The sequence below is a fragment of the Macrobrachium nipponense genome, chromosome 26, assembly GCF_015104395.2.
Source record: "Macrobrachium nipponense isolate FS-2020 chromosome 26, ASM1510439v2, whole genome shotgun sequence".
NCBI classification, from domain to species: domain Eukaryota; kingdom Metazoa; phylum Arthropoda; class Malacostraca; order Decapoda; family Palaemonidae; genus Macrobrachium; species Macrobrachium nipponense.
The window spans coordinates 57985545-58003007 of record NC_087215.1 but is presented as its reverse complement, the minus strand read 5'-3'; the positions used below and the strand labels follow the sequence as shown (position 1 = coordinate 58003007).

Here is a 17463-nt window from a genome sequence, read left to right as displayed (position 1 = left end):
CGTCAAGTTGCACGTATGTTGTTTAAATGAACATTCAAATTGTAATATAGTTGAAATAGCTTACTTTGCACATTTAAAAATTATGATATAATTTATCATTGCATTTTCTTTGATTTTTTTGCGTTGAGTAAGGGGTCTCATTGGACGAGTGGATTTCGCGCTCGGCTACCAATCCGGTGGTCCGAAGTTCGATTCTCGGCTCGGCCAACGCGGAACCGAGAATTTTATTTCTGGTGATAGAAATTCATTTCTCGATATAATGTGGTTCGGATTCCACAATAACTTGTAGGTCCCGTTACTAGGTAACCAATTGGTACTTAGCCACGTAAAAATATCTAATCCTTCGGGCCAGCCCTAGGAGAGCTGTTAATCAGCTCATTGGTCTGGTAAAACTAAAGATATACTTACTTTGCGGTGAGTAAATCTAAACTTACCCTTAAACAAAATTCAGTAGCTAGTGTTTTTGTGTAAAATTAACATAAGGTGCAGGAAGTGACATATAAAGTATGTAATTCAAATATCTCTATCTCATTTACCTTCAGTGTTAGTACGTTGGCATTTTAGGAACTTTTTCGGGTGTCCACCAGGCCGTCCCTGTGATGACGAGAACGAAAGGTTATCTTGGATAATCATGGCTTATCGCAGTGGCATTATGTTTTGTCTTGGCATTGTCTTAGCAACTCGTGACATGTTTAACCTATATTGCAATAGACTCGGGTATCATATTATCATCAGAATCGTGGCATACTTACTCTGGCGTATTTACGAGTGTTTTCTATGTCGTAACGCAGTCGCACCAGCAACGTCCTAATCCACGTCATAATTCGACCCAGTGTTTACCTGCGCAGGAAAGGACACTTTTGGGTCGCTGGGCGGTTGACCTGGTATTCTTTAGACCTTGGTCCTCGTTGCACTCAGCCGGTGAAATCGTGAAAATGTGCATTTAGGAAAATATAGCTGCGTAGAATAATGCTATATTATTATATAATAATAATGAGAAAGAGAAGGAAAGGGTTAAATGGTATATATTTGTAAAGGCGTTTGAAGTCGGCCAGCCCAGTCATAGCCCCTCTCACTACTGACCGTTTTACACTCATGTAGAACGAACTTTCTTTTGGTCCGAGCTTCTGGTCAGGACTTGCCCTGATCTGAACGGCATTTTTTACAGCATCGGAATTTAATAGATGGACTGAAAGTTACTTGGATTTAAAGTGTTGTAAGTTAGCGGTCAGTACCCTCTCTCTCTCTCTCTCTCTCTCTCCTCCTCTCTCGACGTAATGATGGTGATCACGACACAACCGTTCGAAGACTCCTTTGGTCCGTGCTGGCACCGGGAGCCACTTTGGGCCGCCCCCTGTGGCATGCGGGCACAGGAAGTGACGTCACTGAGCTAGTGAATGGATGGAGTTGAAGGTGTGTGGAATTTATTATTTTCCCGTATTACATTCCCTGTCACTCTGTCATTTTGTTTTTTGTCATGTGTAAAGAGAATGTCGTAGGTGAATATTTTTTCTATATTCACCACGTAGGTCTCGTGGTGTCTTCGTCGAGTTAATTTTATCCTTGCTGTTCCTAGTAAGCAGAATAACAAATTTTGGCATGAGAGAAGGGTTGAAACCTGAGGATAACGCCTTTGCATGACAAGAGTAGAGGGAGGTCTAAAAAGAGGTTGAGCATTTCTGTTACCCAGGGAACACGTTGGTCCGAGATCGGAGTTGAGAGAACAGTGAGATAGTAGCTGCTGCATCGATGAAATGGACAGAATGAGCTAAACTCCTTGGAAATGTAAATTTCTACTGTGCCACTTGTACAGCGCAAATATGGACCCTTACAAAGGAAGTGAAGAATATTCTGAAAAATTTAATAGATAAAATTCAAGACTGAATACGATGTGAAGGCCACATTACGAATGAGGAATAGAAAAGGCATTGAAACGCAGTACAGAGAGAGAGAGAGAGAGAGAGAGAGAGAGAGAGAGAGAGAGAGAGAGAGAGAGAGATTAAGGTGGTTTGGGACGTGGCATGAAAAGTGACGAGGAAAGAGCTATTGAGATTAATATTAAATATGGAAGTAGCAGGACGAAATCATTCGGAAAGGAAGTAGATGAAAACCTAGGCGTGAGGAAAGGAGAGAACTCACTTTACGTCCAACACCATAAAGGGAGAAGCTGACGTTTATGATGATGATTTGTCATGTACCAGTCGTTACTAGAATTTGCAACAGATCTGAGCAGTGTGGTGCAAGCGGGGAAGGGTCATAATGATGCCCGAGTGCCAATGAAGCGAGAGTATTCTTGGTCGGAATTCAGAATCTCGTCCATTTACACGTCAGGTAAACACCTTAAGGATCAGCTGGTGTGAGTTATTGTATATTTCCCCGTGATGACACACCGAATTGATATCGTATATTCGTTGGGTTGCCATTGGGATATGACAGGTTGGTTTCGAGTGACAGGTTGCTTGGTGATGGGTTAGGAAATTATTTTATTAACAGTTCAAGTTTTCGTTTTATTTGGTTATTATTTTCTTATAGTTTTATACATTATTTTTTTGTCCACTTAAAACCACTATGCTGAATTTATCTGTTTTTTTTTTATCCACTTAAAAGCATCATAATGAGTTCATCTATATTTTGATCCACTTAAAACCACTATACCGAATTTATCTGTTTTTTTTTTTATCCATAAAACCACTAATTGAGTTTATCTATTTTTTTATCCACTAAAACCACTATACTGAATTTATCTATTTTTTTTATCCACTTAAAACCACTATACTGAATTTATCTATATTTTTTTTTGTCCTCTTAAAACCACTATACTGAATTTATCTATTTTTTGGTCCACTTAAAACCACTAAACTGAATTTATCTATTTTTCTTTATCCACTTAAAACCACTATACTGAATTTATCTATATTTCTTTTGTCCTCTTAAAACCACTTATCTAAAAATAGATAAAACCATTTATCTATTTTTTGTCCACTTAAAACCACTGTACTGAAATTATCTATTTTTTTATCCACTTTAAACCACTATACTGAATTTATGTATATGTCTTTCTTTATCTACTTAAAACCACTATACTGAATTTATCTATTTTACTGAATTTATCTATTTTAGCCAAATTATTTCTCTGGGGATCAGTGTTGCAAAAAGAGAAATTTTTCCAGCTGTCGCCAGAAGATTTATCGTAATGTTAAGGCTGAGGGTTTGTTAGTTATGAAAAATACTAATTGATTAAGAATTTGTCATATTTTGAGGACTGCATTTAATTTTTCATCAAGATTATCTAATTCGAAAGATTATCTACTTCGTATTAATAAATTAATTTGCTACCCCAAATTATAACTAATCAACTGTCTAATTATGTCTATTTCAAGTACCGTAACAGCATTTCTAAGGTCAGTAACGCAGCAAAATTGATGTCGTCATTCTAGTTGGCAGTCGGTGCTATTCCAGAAGTCGCGATGGGGTGTATCCTACGTCACGCGGCCGACAACCAATAAGCGTGCCATCCCGATATAGGTATCACATCATGTGTCCAAGTATACCTGTCGGAGATTTGGCGTGTTGTCATCTGTACTTGTCGGAAGCGCCGTTCGTCTTGTCCTCATTTAGGATAAGTGTGTTCGCTCGGTGGTGTAGGCAGTAAGGTGGCTTGGTCTGATGCGATATGCGCAGGTCCGAAAAAGGCCTGGTCTGTGATTGTTGCGCAGTTGATTAGTATGTTGGTTTTCTGCACTGGTATTTCGTCGGAATCTTGCCTAATCGTTAATTATAAGGTTAATCAACTTATGTATTAATATCTTGCATGGCGAACGTCTTTGTTATCGTCTGAGAATGTTTTGATGCTAATGTTTAGTTGTCATTTGACCTTTTATTGCTTGAAATGTTGCATCAAGATTGAAATCTATAAAACGAAGCAAGACGAAAATGGCTTGAGTATCTCTTGGCCAAGACGTTTGGGCTATTTTTTTTTCAAGATTGTGATAATTTAGATGCCTTTTGCCCAAGTCTATTTTGACACCTTGAAAGACTTAAGATGACTGAGACCTATTTCAGGACTAAGGTAATTTGGGCAGCTTTGAAGGCGAAGATGTTTTTGGAGTTTCTTAAAAGAACCTAGATAATTTATGGGTCTTTAATGACTGAAGGAAACTGGGTATGTTTCAGAGTGATATGTATGATCCAGTCAAAAGTCTTGGAAAGAATTTGGAAGAGGAGAAGGCACTGTGAAAGACAGAATTGATGCTGTGTTAAACGAGCACGTTTCTTGTCGTCTTGTCGAGTCTTGCTACCAAAATTTCCACAAAGCCTGTCACTCAAGCTCGAATGAGCACAGCTGAAATTTTGCAGTCTGCATCTGTTAATCGCTGGAAAATTTTGATGCCAAGGTGCTGAAGGCTTCTATTATACGTTCTTTAGGATAAGGAAAATTGAATAAATGAGCTATTAATACAACCGGATGACCGGAATTGAACTCCGTGGAAGGAATACTACGCCAAACTTGTTGGAAATTTCCCGTAACACCCTGGACAACTCAACCAAAACACTATATTTATGTATACATATACGTGTGTATATATAATATATATTATATATATATATATATATATATATATATATACATATATATATATATATATGCATAACAAAACGGCAGAATTAAAGACGTGATCGCTAGCAATATCATGTAGTATATGTTGGAAGCTTTAACTGTAAGAGAAAGAATTATGATGGATAGTAGGTCTTTCCAGACGACTTTCGAGTGACCGTATCCGTAACATGGTGGGACAGAAAGAGGAAATTATTTATATTGCTCTGTGGTTAGATGATCTTGTGTTGTACTACACCCATAATTTTGCTCAATACAATTTATGCCCATTTGATTTGCGATTTATGTTGGTGTGCATTTCGCATGAGCTCATTTGTGTTGTGCGTCTTTCATTTTTGCTGTGCACGGGGCCCAATTTTGTAGCGCGTCCCCCTATTTTATGTAATACATATGGGCACTTTTATGTTAAACATTATTTTTTAAATTTATTATTTGTATGGCAGTTTATTATGTGTATGTTGATTTATTATTGATGTAAGATTTGGGTTGGTACATGGATTAATACGCTTTCATTTAGTGCGGTATAGGAGAGCCTTACAGACCTTACAGACCTTACATCTTGTTCGGGTTGCCCCAGGTCCCTCAGTGTGAGGCACCTCTAATGTCTACCAGAGAGTTGCTAGTACATCTTCCGGTATATTTTGCATCTTCCAATCTTGGATGGTCTGGGATGCAGTTTAGATATTTGTCGAGCTTATTCTTAACACATCTACGCTCACTCCTGATATATTCCTCAGATGAGCTGGCAACGCATTGAATAGACGCTGCATTATCGATGGCTGGTGCTAGTGGATTAATGTCCTGTGTGCTTTCCTTATTTTTCCTGGTATAGTTTTGGCACTATTAATCTACCTCTGCTTGCTCTTTCTGATATTTTTAGTTCCATGATATTTTCTGCTATTCCTTCTATCTGTTTCCATGCCTGAATTATCATGTAGCGTTCTCTTCTCCTTTCTAGACTATATAATTTTAAGAATTGTAGTCTTTCCCAGTAGTCTAGGTCCTTAACTTCTTCTATTCTAGCTGTAAAGGACCTTTGTACACTCTCTATTTGTGCAATATCCTTTTGATAGTGTGGGTACCATATCATATTGCAATATTCAAGTGGACTACGAACATATGTTTTATAAAGCATAAATCATGTGTTCAGCTTTTCGTTGTTTTGAAGTGCCGTAACAACATTCCCATTTTTGCTTTATCATTTTGCCAACAGAGTTGCTATTTGATCATTGCATAACATGTTCCTATTCATCATCACAGCCAAGGTCTTTAACTGCTTCCTTATTTGTGATGGTCTCATTATAGGTCCCTTATATGCATATAGCTTTCTTTCTCTGTCTCCATAATTTATTGATTCAAATTTATCAGAGTTAAATACCATCCTATTTACCTCTGCCCAATCATATACTTTGTTAAGGTCTCTTTGTAGAGCGTTCCTATCTTCATCACAAGTAATTTCTCTACTTATTCTTGTGTCATCTGCGAAACTACTCACTACCGAATCCTTAACATTATTGTCTATGTCTTCAATCATAATAAACAAACAGTATTGCAGCTAACACACCCGTACCTTGCGGCACACCGGATATTACCTTGGCTTCATCCGATTTCTCGTCGTTTGCAACGAGAGAGAGAGAGAGAGAGAGAGAGAGAGAGAGGTTTGTCGGGGTGTGTGTGGTTCTGCACATACTTATATATCCTTTGCGTTGAAGATCAACGTTTGCGTATTTTTTAAACTTTTGGGACATCCTTACTAAGTTCTCTATATATCACTATTCGTATATATATATATATATATATATATATTTTTATATATATATATATATATATATATATATATGTATATATGTATATTATAATATATATATATATATATATAGTATATATATATATATATATATATATATATATATGTGTGTGGTGTGTGTGTGTGTGTGTGTGTGTGTGTATATATATATATATATATATATATATATATATATTATATATATATATAATATTCATCTCGTGTTGTCCTGCCCGATGTAAGTAGCAAAAAAGAAAGAAAGAAAAAAAATTCACGGAAGTTTCTTTGACGCAGTCGAGTTTCCTGTACGGCCTTCGTATAATCACGATAACCGAAAATAGATCTAGTATCTTTCGGTGGTCTCGGTATATGCTGTATGAGCTGCGTTCCATGAAACTTTAGCCACGGGCCGGTGGTGGCCTGTTGTACATAGTTGCCAGACGCACAATCATGGCTAACATTAACCTCTAAAATGAAAACGACTTGAGGCTGAGTCGGGCTCTTGTCTAGCCTCTAGTTAGTTTTTAAAGAATCCGAGGGCGGACAGACAAAGGCATCTCAATAGTTTTCTTTTATAGAAAACTTAAAAAAAAAAAAAGGAAAAAAAAAAAAGTGGGGGGGGGGGGAAGGGGGGGGGGGGACGAATGGGCTTGTTTCTACGGAACCAACAGGCCCCATTTAAATAGATTAACTCTGCGTCAGTGTTGACGGGATGCTTTTTAGAGGAGAATCGTTGCTTTGTTCTGTAGTGACGTCTTCATTCTGGGTGTGGGTGTCTGTGTATTTGTCTGTCTGTCCTATGTCCGGACTTGCAGTATTGGCATTATGATCAGAAGTTTGATCACAGGGATGCTGCTGCAGCATGGTGCGTACTATTTCTGTAAACAGAATTTCTCTCTCTCTCTCTCTCTCTCTCCTCTCTCTCTCTCTCTCTCTCTCTCTCTCTCAGGACCTTTATACACGCCTCAGAGTGATAGTGTGTATTTGAGGGAAAGAAGTTGCTGTATTTGCCGATAATTGGTAACTTGGGAGGAATTTGTGCGAAGTACAGAGAGGTTTGGAAGTGGGTAATTCGTGTATTATGTGGTTAATGTGTTGTGTGTGTGTATATATATATATATATATATATATATATATATCTATATACATGTGTGTGTGTGTATGTATACATTAACACATACTACATACACTAATTACCCACCCCCCGAAATCCTTTGTATCCCTGAATTAAGATTCACAATGCTTATTTATATTTGTTCGAAACGGTTTGTCATTTTCTCAATTACATTTTCAGGGACTCTATATGTGTGTATATGATGTATATATATATATATATATATAGATATATATATATATATATACTATACGTGTGTGTGTGTATATAGTAGAATAACATTTCCGTTTATTATTCATTCATATATTTGTGAAAGGCTTTCATTCATATTTACATTACCCAGGGTTCCAAAATCTTGGCATATGAAAGCGGGAAACTTACTGATGGTTTTCGAACAATAGTATCTGCATCACTGGCTCTTAACCCCATGAAATTATAAGGGGAATCCCCGTTCTCTGTTCCGGGTTAATTCCCTTCTGGTGCAGGAAAGGTGACACCGCATTTGTCTTGCATTCGTTTGCATTTTAACACAGTTTTATCTATTTGCTAGTTTATCGATTTATTTAGTTTCTTTTTTAATAAGTAGATCTCATCTTTCTGTAGTTCCCTTTACCACCTCTTACTTCTTCCTAAAGGAACACCATAATGTTCTTTGGAGGCTTGAATTCCAAGTCAAATGGCCCTTTACGCTTGTTCCATATGAATAGGTTTCAGATTCTGAATAATAATAATAATAATAATAATAACTGTGTTATGTAACCCAGTCTATAAGTATCTGTTCGATTGAAGGGAATAAAGAGGTTTTGATATGTCAAGTATACTTAGATTCTGTCGTTGTTTCTTTTAGGCTGTAGATTCTGGTTCATCGTAGGATAGTGTTTATGGTCTTGAAACTAGGTTCTTCATTTAGAATCTGGGATTTTTATAATTAAATGATCGAGTGGTTACACTGTCGTGGCTTTAGGATCAATTGTTTTATAAAATGAAAGATCGGCTTGTTTTCGTAAAGTCAAGAATTTTCCCCTCCGTCTTTTAACCGAAGATTTAATAAGGTAAATAATTCAACCAAACTGAGGCGAACCTGTTGTCAAATTAGTCTTGTGGCTTTTTTTGTTTCAGGAAGCTGAATTATGTCAGATGATCACGAATCACTCGAGTCGAGATGCCCATTCTCTCCTCCTCCTCCCCCTCCCCCTCCCCCTCTTTCTCAACCCCCCCCCCCCCCCCAAAGGAATGGGTATCAGTCAGGTAACGACAAACACCCTAGCAGTGAGGAGGAGGAGGAGGAGGAGGCGGAGGAGGAGGAGGGGCACACCAGCATGCTGCGTACGTGCATGCGTTTGTTGCAACCCCTACCGAGGATGAATGGTCTCCAAGAGACTGGCGAGGCTGTGTGATGTCAGTCGTTGCCTAGCAGTGATTGAGGTAACCGTGTGTGTCTGTGTGTCCCTGTGCTTCACACAATTAGAGAGAGAAAGTGGGAGATAACGCATTGTAATCGTGTTATTTTATAGGCAATGGTGGTAAAGATCATGCCATGTGTTCGCTGTTTCTAACGGTAAAAGGAAAAATTTCGTGTAAGCAGATCCTGTGCAGTTCCGTTTGATTGCGGCAACACGTTTGTTTATTCACTGTATTGTTTTGGTGTTTGGTTGCGGCCACACGTTCGTTTTGTGTTTCTTTTTCCTTTTCTCCTTTTCTCTTTTTTTTTTTTTTTTTTGTTCTTGGAGAGAATATGTTCGACGTATCACGGACTGGGCTGATATTTCTTGAGTCTTCAGTGACCTTGCTCTCTTCAAGGTTAGTGATTTTCTGTTGTTTTTTTTTTCATCCTTTTTTTGGCTAAGGCTTGGGGGCGTTTGTTCCTCGTTGAGTAAAGATACTAATTCTCTCTCTCTCTCTCTCTCTCTCTCTCTCTCTCTCTCTCTCTCTCTCTCTCTCTCTGTCACGTAGAACTAATGGTGTTTTGAATATGTTCACACTTGTGTCGCGTGAAACTACCTTTCAGTGTTTCCACTTTTCTCGATGATGGGGCCATGAGTGTTTTAAAAGTTAATGTTAATAGATAACAAGGCTCTCTCTCTCTCTCTCTCTCTCTCTCTCTCTCTCTCTCTCTCTCTCTCTCTCTCTCAGTTTAAAGTTTTTTTAATGTCTTCATTTCTACGACAATGAAGAATATTTTCTTCAATTATGTCCATAAATATGAAATATACGATTTCTTGGGACTTTTTCAGGAAAATATATTTTATCCCGCATTAAAAAGTGTAGATAAATTTTCCGTATATGTATAAGATTATTTCTTCCATTTAAAAGATGATTTTATTATAAAAGTATAGCAACTCTCATGTTATTATGCAATGTAAAGTTCTCTCTCTCCTCTTCCTCTCTCTCCCTTCCTCTCTCTCTCTCTCTCTCTCTCTCTCTCTCTCTCTCTCTCTCTCTCTTCCCTTTAACGTGGACCTTTCGGATCACTCTCAGCGTAACAAGACCGGCATTGATTTACTGGGGTGAACATCCTGTTGTCACTAGGTCATGGGATCTACACATACCCCAGCCTTCCCATGGGGGTCGTTGCTTGTTATTTTAATTAACATTCTTTGGATTTTGTCGAGATTTTTTATTATATACGATTTTTTTATGATTGTTCTCTTAAAAGAGACGCGCATGTTTGCGTGATGAACGTTAAGATATGGTTATATACATATACATATATATTATATATATATATATAATTATATATAGATATATAGTATATATATATATGTATATATATATATATATATATATATATATATAATATATAATATATATATATATATATATATATATATAATATCCGTATAGTATATATGGAGTCATAAATCGATAACTATCTCATCTCTCTCTCTCTCTCTCTCTCTCTCTCTCTCTCTCTCTCTCTCTCTCTCTCTCTCTCTCTCTCTCACACACATAACTATACATGAAGACATATAGATAATATACACACATTATATAATTATATAGATTATACTGATACATATTATATTGTATGTATGTATATATATATATAAATTATATTATATATATATACATATTTAATATATATATATATATATATACGTATATGTGTGTATATTGTTTATTTCATGATGTATGTGTATATTTGGGTGGGTGTTAGAGAGAGAGAGAGAGAGAGAGAGAGAGAGAGAGAGTGTCACTGATTAAATGAGAAACTTTCGAGTTACAATTCGTATCTTGTGCCTTTTTTCATTCCAGTCATCGTCATTAAGGTCAGTGCCGATGTTCTGAAGTAAGTTTGCTTGGCACTCATATTTTTTATCATTTGCCTGACGGATCGTATTGCCTCTCGTTCATGCTGGCGGATGCGAGAGTCGTGTGCATGGCGAAAACTGGTCGAACCATAAAGGGATCCGGAGGTTTTGTGTCTGGTGGTAAGCGGTACCGCGTCACTCTTCTTCGGGCAAGTCCAGTTTTTACATCTGAGCGGGGAGGAGAGCGAGAAAGAGAGAGAGAAAAGAGATTGTGATTCACTGTAAAGTTGCTCAGAGACAGACAGATTTATGGAGAGAATGCAACGTATATTCATATATTGCTTTGAAGAGGAGGAAATGTTTTTTTAGTAATCGTAACCGGAATTAAAGGGGGAGAAAGAATTTGATTTTTTAAATGATATTATCGAAGTGAGTAAAGTTTTTGTGTAAGAATATACAAAATATCATTATTATCTATATTCTGCTTCCTTAAATGGCACAAAAGATGGATACCTTATGGGATATCAACGTGCATTTGTGTGTACATTTATTTATTGCATTTTTAGTAGGAAAACACCCATAAAGCATCCTGACGACTAAAGGAAAATAGAATGAAAAGAGGGCGCAAAGTAACTGAGGTACGTTCCAGCACTTGTTCTTAAAACCTAAACCTCACAATCAGTCAGTCAGCCAAGCCTATATGCTGCCTTAAAGTGTCTGTTAGCAAATACAACGTTAAACTTTTATACTTACGGCGAGGGTACGGTATTACTGTTTCGATCACTTTTGCATCCATGCAAGAAAGTCATTTACTTATGGGGCGGAATGCTTTGCGACCCGATCTCGTGTCGAATGAAGTCCAGTTAAGTAATAATAATAATAATGATAATAACAATAGTAACACATTGTGGCAGTAAAATGGCAGAAAAAGTTTGGAGGTTAGACGTTATACCCCGTAGTTGGATTGTGCCATCAGTGCACCTCACGTGGACCACTGTTGGCGCTACTTAAGGTTCTTTGGATTGTCCCTTCGTCCCTAGCTGCAACCTCTTTCATTTCTATTAATGTACCTCCATTCATAGTCTCTTTCTCCCACCTTGCTATCCACCCCCCCCTAACAATTGTTTCATAGTGCAACTGCTTTGAGGTTTTCCTCCTGTGACCTGTTACACCTTTCCAACCTTTCTACTCTCAATGTTTCCGTTTCAGTGCTGAATGACCTCATAACTCCCAGTGTTTGACCTTTGGCGTAAATTCTATATTCTATTCTATTCTATAGACTTTATGCAAACATATGACAAAATTATGGGATATTCAAATAATTATATTGCTTATTTATGGAAGATGTCTAGTTCTTTGCATCGACCCTGTAATAATAATAGGCCCTCGCTATAATAAAAGAAATAATGTTTGCGAATTTTAAAATAAATTTCATACGATTTCCCCTTGGTCCTACGAGATTAATGATCTCAATCACTATGTGAAGCCACTTCTAATTTGTAAGATACAGTCACGCTCGAGTGCCACATGGCGGATGAAATAACGAGTGTGAGGAGAATTTACAAATTAACTTGAAACCAAGAACCACTTTTTTTTTCTTTTGAGATGTATACCAGTGATGTCAAATAAAGTTTATTAAATTTCATAAAATGTTTGTTGAGTTGGAAGCGCAGACATAGTTTATTGTTGTAATTATATAATAATAATATTATTATTATTATTGTTATGGTTCATAAAAGTCTTAGGAGCATGAATCACTGAAATGGTGAAGAAATCCACCGTGGTGTAAGTGTGGATATAAATATTAGAAATATATATTCAAACGGTTGTATTTATATTTCTAATAATACATATATTTACATTGTCGCCACTGGTTTTCTTCACCATTTTTATGATTAAGATTGTTTCAGGTATAAATCTATGGAAAGTGATTTTGAAGACAGATATTCGAATGGTGTGGATTTGATGATTTCCATTCTAAATTATGGCAAATAATAATTTTATTGGAAAGTTTATTTTTCATATTGGATATGATTATTTTGTCTTTAAATTTATAGGTAAGGAGTCCAATTGTATTCTATCGCTTGGTCGTTTTTCATCTACTTTTCTTTTCTTTTTTTTTTCTTTTTTTTGCGAAATGGTCTGCGAATGGCTGTGCTTTATTTTTTAGATATGGTTAGCCCGTATTACTCGCAGTTTTGCAGATTGCACCCGTGTTACCCACCAATCTTTATACTTGAAGATGTGTCTTTTTTTAGCAGCCATATTGTATTGAGTATGCACTTAGAGGTACTCATATACTTCCTTGATTATATAAATATCGTAAATGTGTGTGTGTATATTTTATGAACATGTTTTTGCATAATGTTCTTCCCTATGATTATGTCTTAACTGATTTTCACGTTTTCTGGAAGTTTCGTATACACATATATATATATATACTATATATATATATATATATATATATATATATATATATATATATATATATATGAACACCTATAAGTGCATACTCATACACACACACGAGGGGTAAGAGAAACTAGTCTTGATCGCTCTCCCAATCACGCCCTAGTTCATCTAAAGGTTTGACTCCTGCTTTTATGCATGGTCATTCTCTCTCTCTCTCTCTTCGTCACTCGTTCTTGTGCCGTGTTCAGTTGTCTGTAATCATTTTTCCAGCTTCTCAATTTTCGTCATTAAAAAAACTTTAAACTGGAGAGAGAGAGAGAGAGAGAGAGGTTTGGTGGTTGAGGAAAGGTAGGTTTCCGGAGGGAGGGGGATCAGGGGAAGGGGAAGAAGGAGAGGTTAATGGAGGAGGAGCGGAATCGAGGAACCGAGAGTTCATGTGTGATGGTGTCTGACTCCTCCTCCTCCTCCTCCTCCTCCTCCTCCTCCTTCCTCTGCAACAGCAGCGGATCCCCATGAAAGTTCTCAAGGTTATCGTCGCCTGTTCCTATTGTTTTGGTTGATGCTCTTCCTTGTTTTTTAATCTTCTGCCTCTCATTTTTTTTTATTTATACATGTGCTTAGTTTTACTCTTATCGATTTTTTATATTGTTTATTTTTTGTTTATTAGAATATGGACGAATGGTTGGTTTTGCAGTATATTGTACTGCGGACTGCTTGTTACTGGTTCGTGGGAGAGGGGAAGAGAGAAGGCTAACTCCTATGGTCTCCCAAAAGACTGAGCAAGGCAGCGGGTCTCAGTCTTGCAGATCTATATGATAATTAGATTGTGGACTTCGACCAACCCCTTTATGTGAGCAGTTGACAAGCACGAAAGCACTTCAGAGATTATTTTTCCCTCTTCGTGTTGTACTCAAGAGCCCATATTAGAATGTGACGTTCTTTGGTTCTGAAGGTCAAAGACATTGTCCACATGCGAGAGGGGGACTCTCTCTCTCTTGCTCTCTTTCACTCTCTCCGACGCATTGAACAGCTTTTCCGGGAAATGAGGTTATCCGTTGAAGGTCATGTGGAAGGGGTCGGCATTATTACATCTTCTCCTTGTTCTTGGAAAGGCTTCTGTAACAGGATACATCATGAATGTTTGAGTACGTCATTATGTAACGCCTCACTTGAGTAATGACCGGCTTTCTATTAACACAAGTTTCTTTTTTCAAGGATTGGAGTTTCGGCATGAATTTTTTTAACAGGCTGTTAAAAGACAAAATTAAATGTTTTTTTAAGTTCGGGCTTTTTAGTATTTGTATTTACGATTTTTGATAGTTTATTTTTCCACGTTTTCATTACTTGAGCGATAAGTACCTTTTTATGTATATATTCTTGGAAGGACTTATTTATGCCCTTTAAAGGAGTAACATTTTCTCAACAAAAGTCCCTTGTGTTACGGATTGTTGCCGAGAAATGCAAGTTCTTTGCAATTGTATATCTTTGTGTGTAAAATGAGAAAATAATTTTATTGTGTACTAACATTTACTGATCGTGGCTGAAAGTCGCTTAGTTATACAGAAATCCAGCAAAGAATTGAGCTAAATTTTGGGAGACAATAGTTTGAAGTTTATAACGAAATGAACCCCATCATGCAATTCTTAAAGGATACCAGGAATGTCAGATTCACAGTAAAAGGAATGAACATCGTCATAATAGTTCTGAGGAACCGGCACTCTTTATCCTACTGCCCCCTCGGCATCCTCCCCTTCCTACGGGATTAAGGAAGTAACCTTTGCCTTCGTAATTTAGTGAGTGATGTAAGCTCTTGTCTTATCAATTGTATTATAGTGCAGCTGGGAGGTTTTCATCCTATTACACCTTTCAAACCTTCCTATTCTCAATTTCCCTTTCAGCGCTGAATGACCTTACAGGTCCCAGCGCTTGGCCTTTGGCCTAAATTATATCTTCCAGTCCAAGACCAGGCCCTGTGATTAGCCAAACGACGCTGTAACTTGAAACAATCCTTAGCGGTTCGATGCGTGGGGGTTGAGAGTCAAATTTGGGTTAAATAAGGCAACGAAGTATAGAAGTCCCGAAGTAAATAACAACGTATGGTATGTCTGGTTCCTTTTTGCGAAGCTTCATCAGTCGCTCTCTCTCTCTCTCTCTCTCTCTCTCAAAATGCAAGTACAATAGCAGTCTTTGTTCGGGAACTGTCCTCTTAGGAATGCATAGATTGCTCGGTGCAGTTATCCGTCTATCCCATCCTTAAGCTTGCATTTCTTTCCTAGTGTGGCGTACACACACACACATTATAATATATATATATATATAATATATATATATATATATATATATATATATATATATATATACACACACACACATATATATATATATATATATATATCTCTCTCTCCTCTCTCTCTCTCTCTCTCTCTCTCTCTCTCTCTCTCTCTGACAGTAGGACGTCTGTCGTTTTAATCAGCATCAGACCCGTTTTTGTCGCTCATATCTCTGTAGAGTAGTGCCGTAAGTGCACTTCATACGGTGCACTGTAGGCATTAATTAAGGTTCTTTGCGGCGTCCCTTCGTCTCCTATCTGCAACCCCTTTCGTTCCTATTACTTTACCTCCTTTCATGTTCTCTTCGTTCCTATTACTGTACCTCCTTTCATATTCTCTTCCACCTTACTTTACACCCTCTCCTAAAAATTGATTCAAAGTGCAACTGCGAGCTTTTCCTCCTGTTACACCTTTCAATCCTTTTACTGTCAATTTCCTTTTCCCTGTGCTTGGCCTTTGGCCTAAATTCTATATTCAACTCAGTTCCGTCGTTCATTTACTCGCAAATTCCTTCAATTTCGTTTGCAGATAACTGTAATTATTGTGATGTAGAGTTACAGAATTCCTCCTCATCCAGTCAACCCTGCGTGTCTTGACGTGTGCCTTTGGCTACAATACTTAAAAAAAAAATCACGTGTTGACATAGTATACGTATTCGACTTATTTGACTTATATGTCATCGTCCCTCACTCTGCGTTTTTACTGATGCTTTCTTTCCTGTTACGTCTTTCCTTTGTTTCTTCTTCCACGCCAGTACACCGCTGACACTCGTTACGCGCATGTGTGAACTCGGCCGTTCTCTGTGTGGGCGCTCGCGCATCTTTTTCAGGTTTTCTTACAGGCCGTGATCTTTTCTGTGCTTTAATCTTCGATTTTGGTTTAGAGGTCAGATCACAAAACTAATATAGGAACTAATTCCGCATTCAGACAGATTACTCCCAGGTGTTGTGATAGATTAACCGTAGTGGTAGGAAGTCAGTTATTAAGTCTGCACACTCGATGTAAGTTCTTGGCCTTGACACCAACTTAGACTCGGAGTCTAATAAATCCTCGGAATGACTCTCACGCTGGGTGACATATAGTCGTGATATATTAATTGGACCAGAAAAGACGGATGCGTGAAAGACGCGGGTGAGAACGTGCCATGGAATATCCAGATTTAAGAAGGTCTGTCGAATGCATCGCGAGAAGACTTATAGGAACTGCCTGTTGACGAGATTATTGTGTCACTCCGTATACAGAAATCAGGCGAGGGAAAAAAAAAACGTGTTCTTGCATTTCCTGGTGAATCTTCCCCGGGGGATGATGGTGTTGTTGATGTTTTGTGTGCATTTGTAAGGCTTGCTTTGCTGTTGGCAGGTAAACATCCTGGTCTTGTCACTTCCTATTTGCATACGTACTTTCAGAAGGTGCGCTGCTTACTTATTTCCCACAGAAAATAAATCTGTATGTTTTTAACTCTGCCATTTTCTCTATATTTAAGTTTAATGGCAGCTGTTCAAATCTGTTTGTTGTGATATTTTCTTAACTTTCATTATGTATGGTCTTTTCATCATTATTAGCTTTTGTTCGCTCTCTAAGTGTTGTTGTTATTATTATTATTATTATTATTATTATTATTATTATTATTATTATTATTATTATTATTATTACTATTATAAAATCCTGAACTAGTATCTACCCCTTAGGTGAAATTAAGTTTGTTAGTATCACTGTAGCTCACCCTACCGAAAGCCATTTGACCTTTAAGCAAGTATTCCCATACATACATTTATATATGTATATACGTATATATATTTGTGTGTATGTGTATGTGCGTGTATTTATATATATGAGAGAGAGAGAGAGAGAGAGAGAGAGAGAGAGAGAGAGAGAGAGAGAGAGAGGGGAAGGTGGGGGTGTTAGGAAAGCTGGCAAGCTTAGTTAAAATCTCCCGGAAACACATGAAAATGCCC

The 17463-nt window shown here is 37.4% G+C and overlaps 1 protein-coding gene across 21 annotated transcripts in view; it reads left to right on the top strand.

The window, feature by feature from the left end:
• Positions 1-17463, top strand: part of LOC135200297 (mucin-2-like) — a 307055-nt gene that overhangs the window by 154318 nt on the left and 135274 nt on the right. The window contains exon 1 of one of the 21 annotated variants that reach the window (XM_064228811.1): positions 8911-9315. The exons of the other annotated variants lie outside the window; for them this stretch is intronic. The gene's annotated coding sequence lies outside the window, so the exon portion shown is untranslated. Of the gene's footprint in view, positions 1-8910; positions 9316-17463 lie in introns of those variants that run through there. 21 annotated transcript variants of the gene reach the window in all.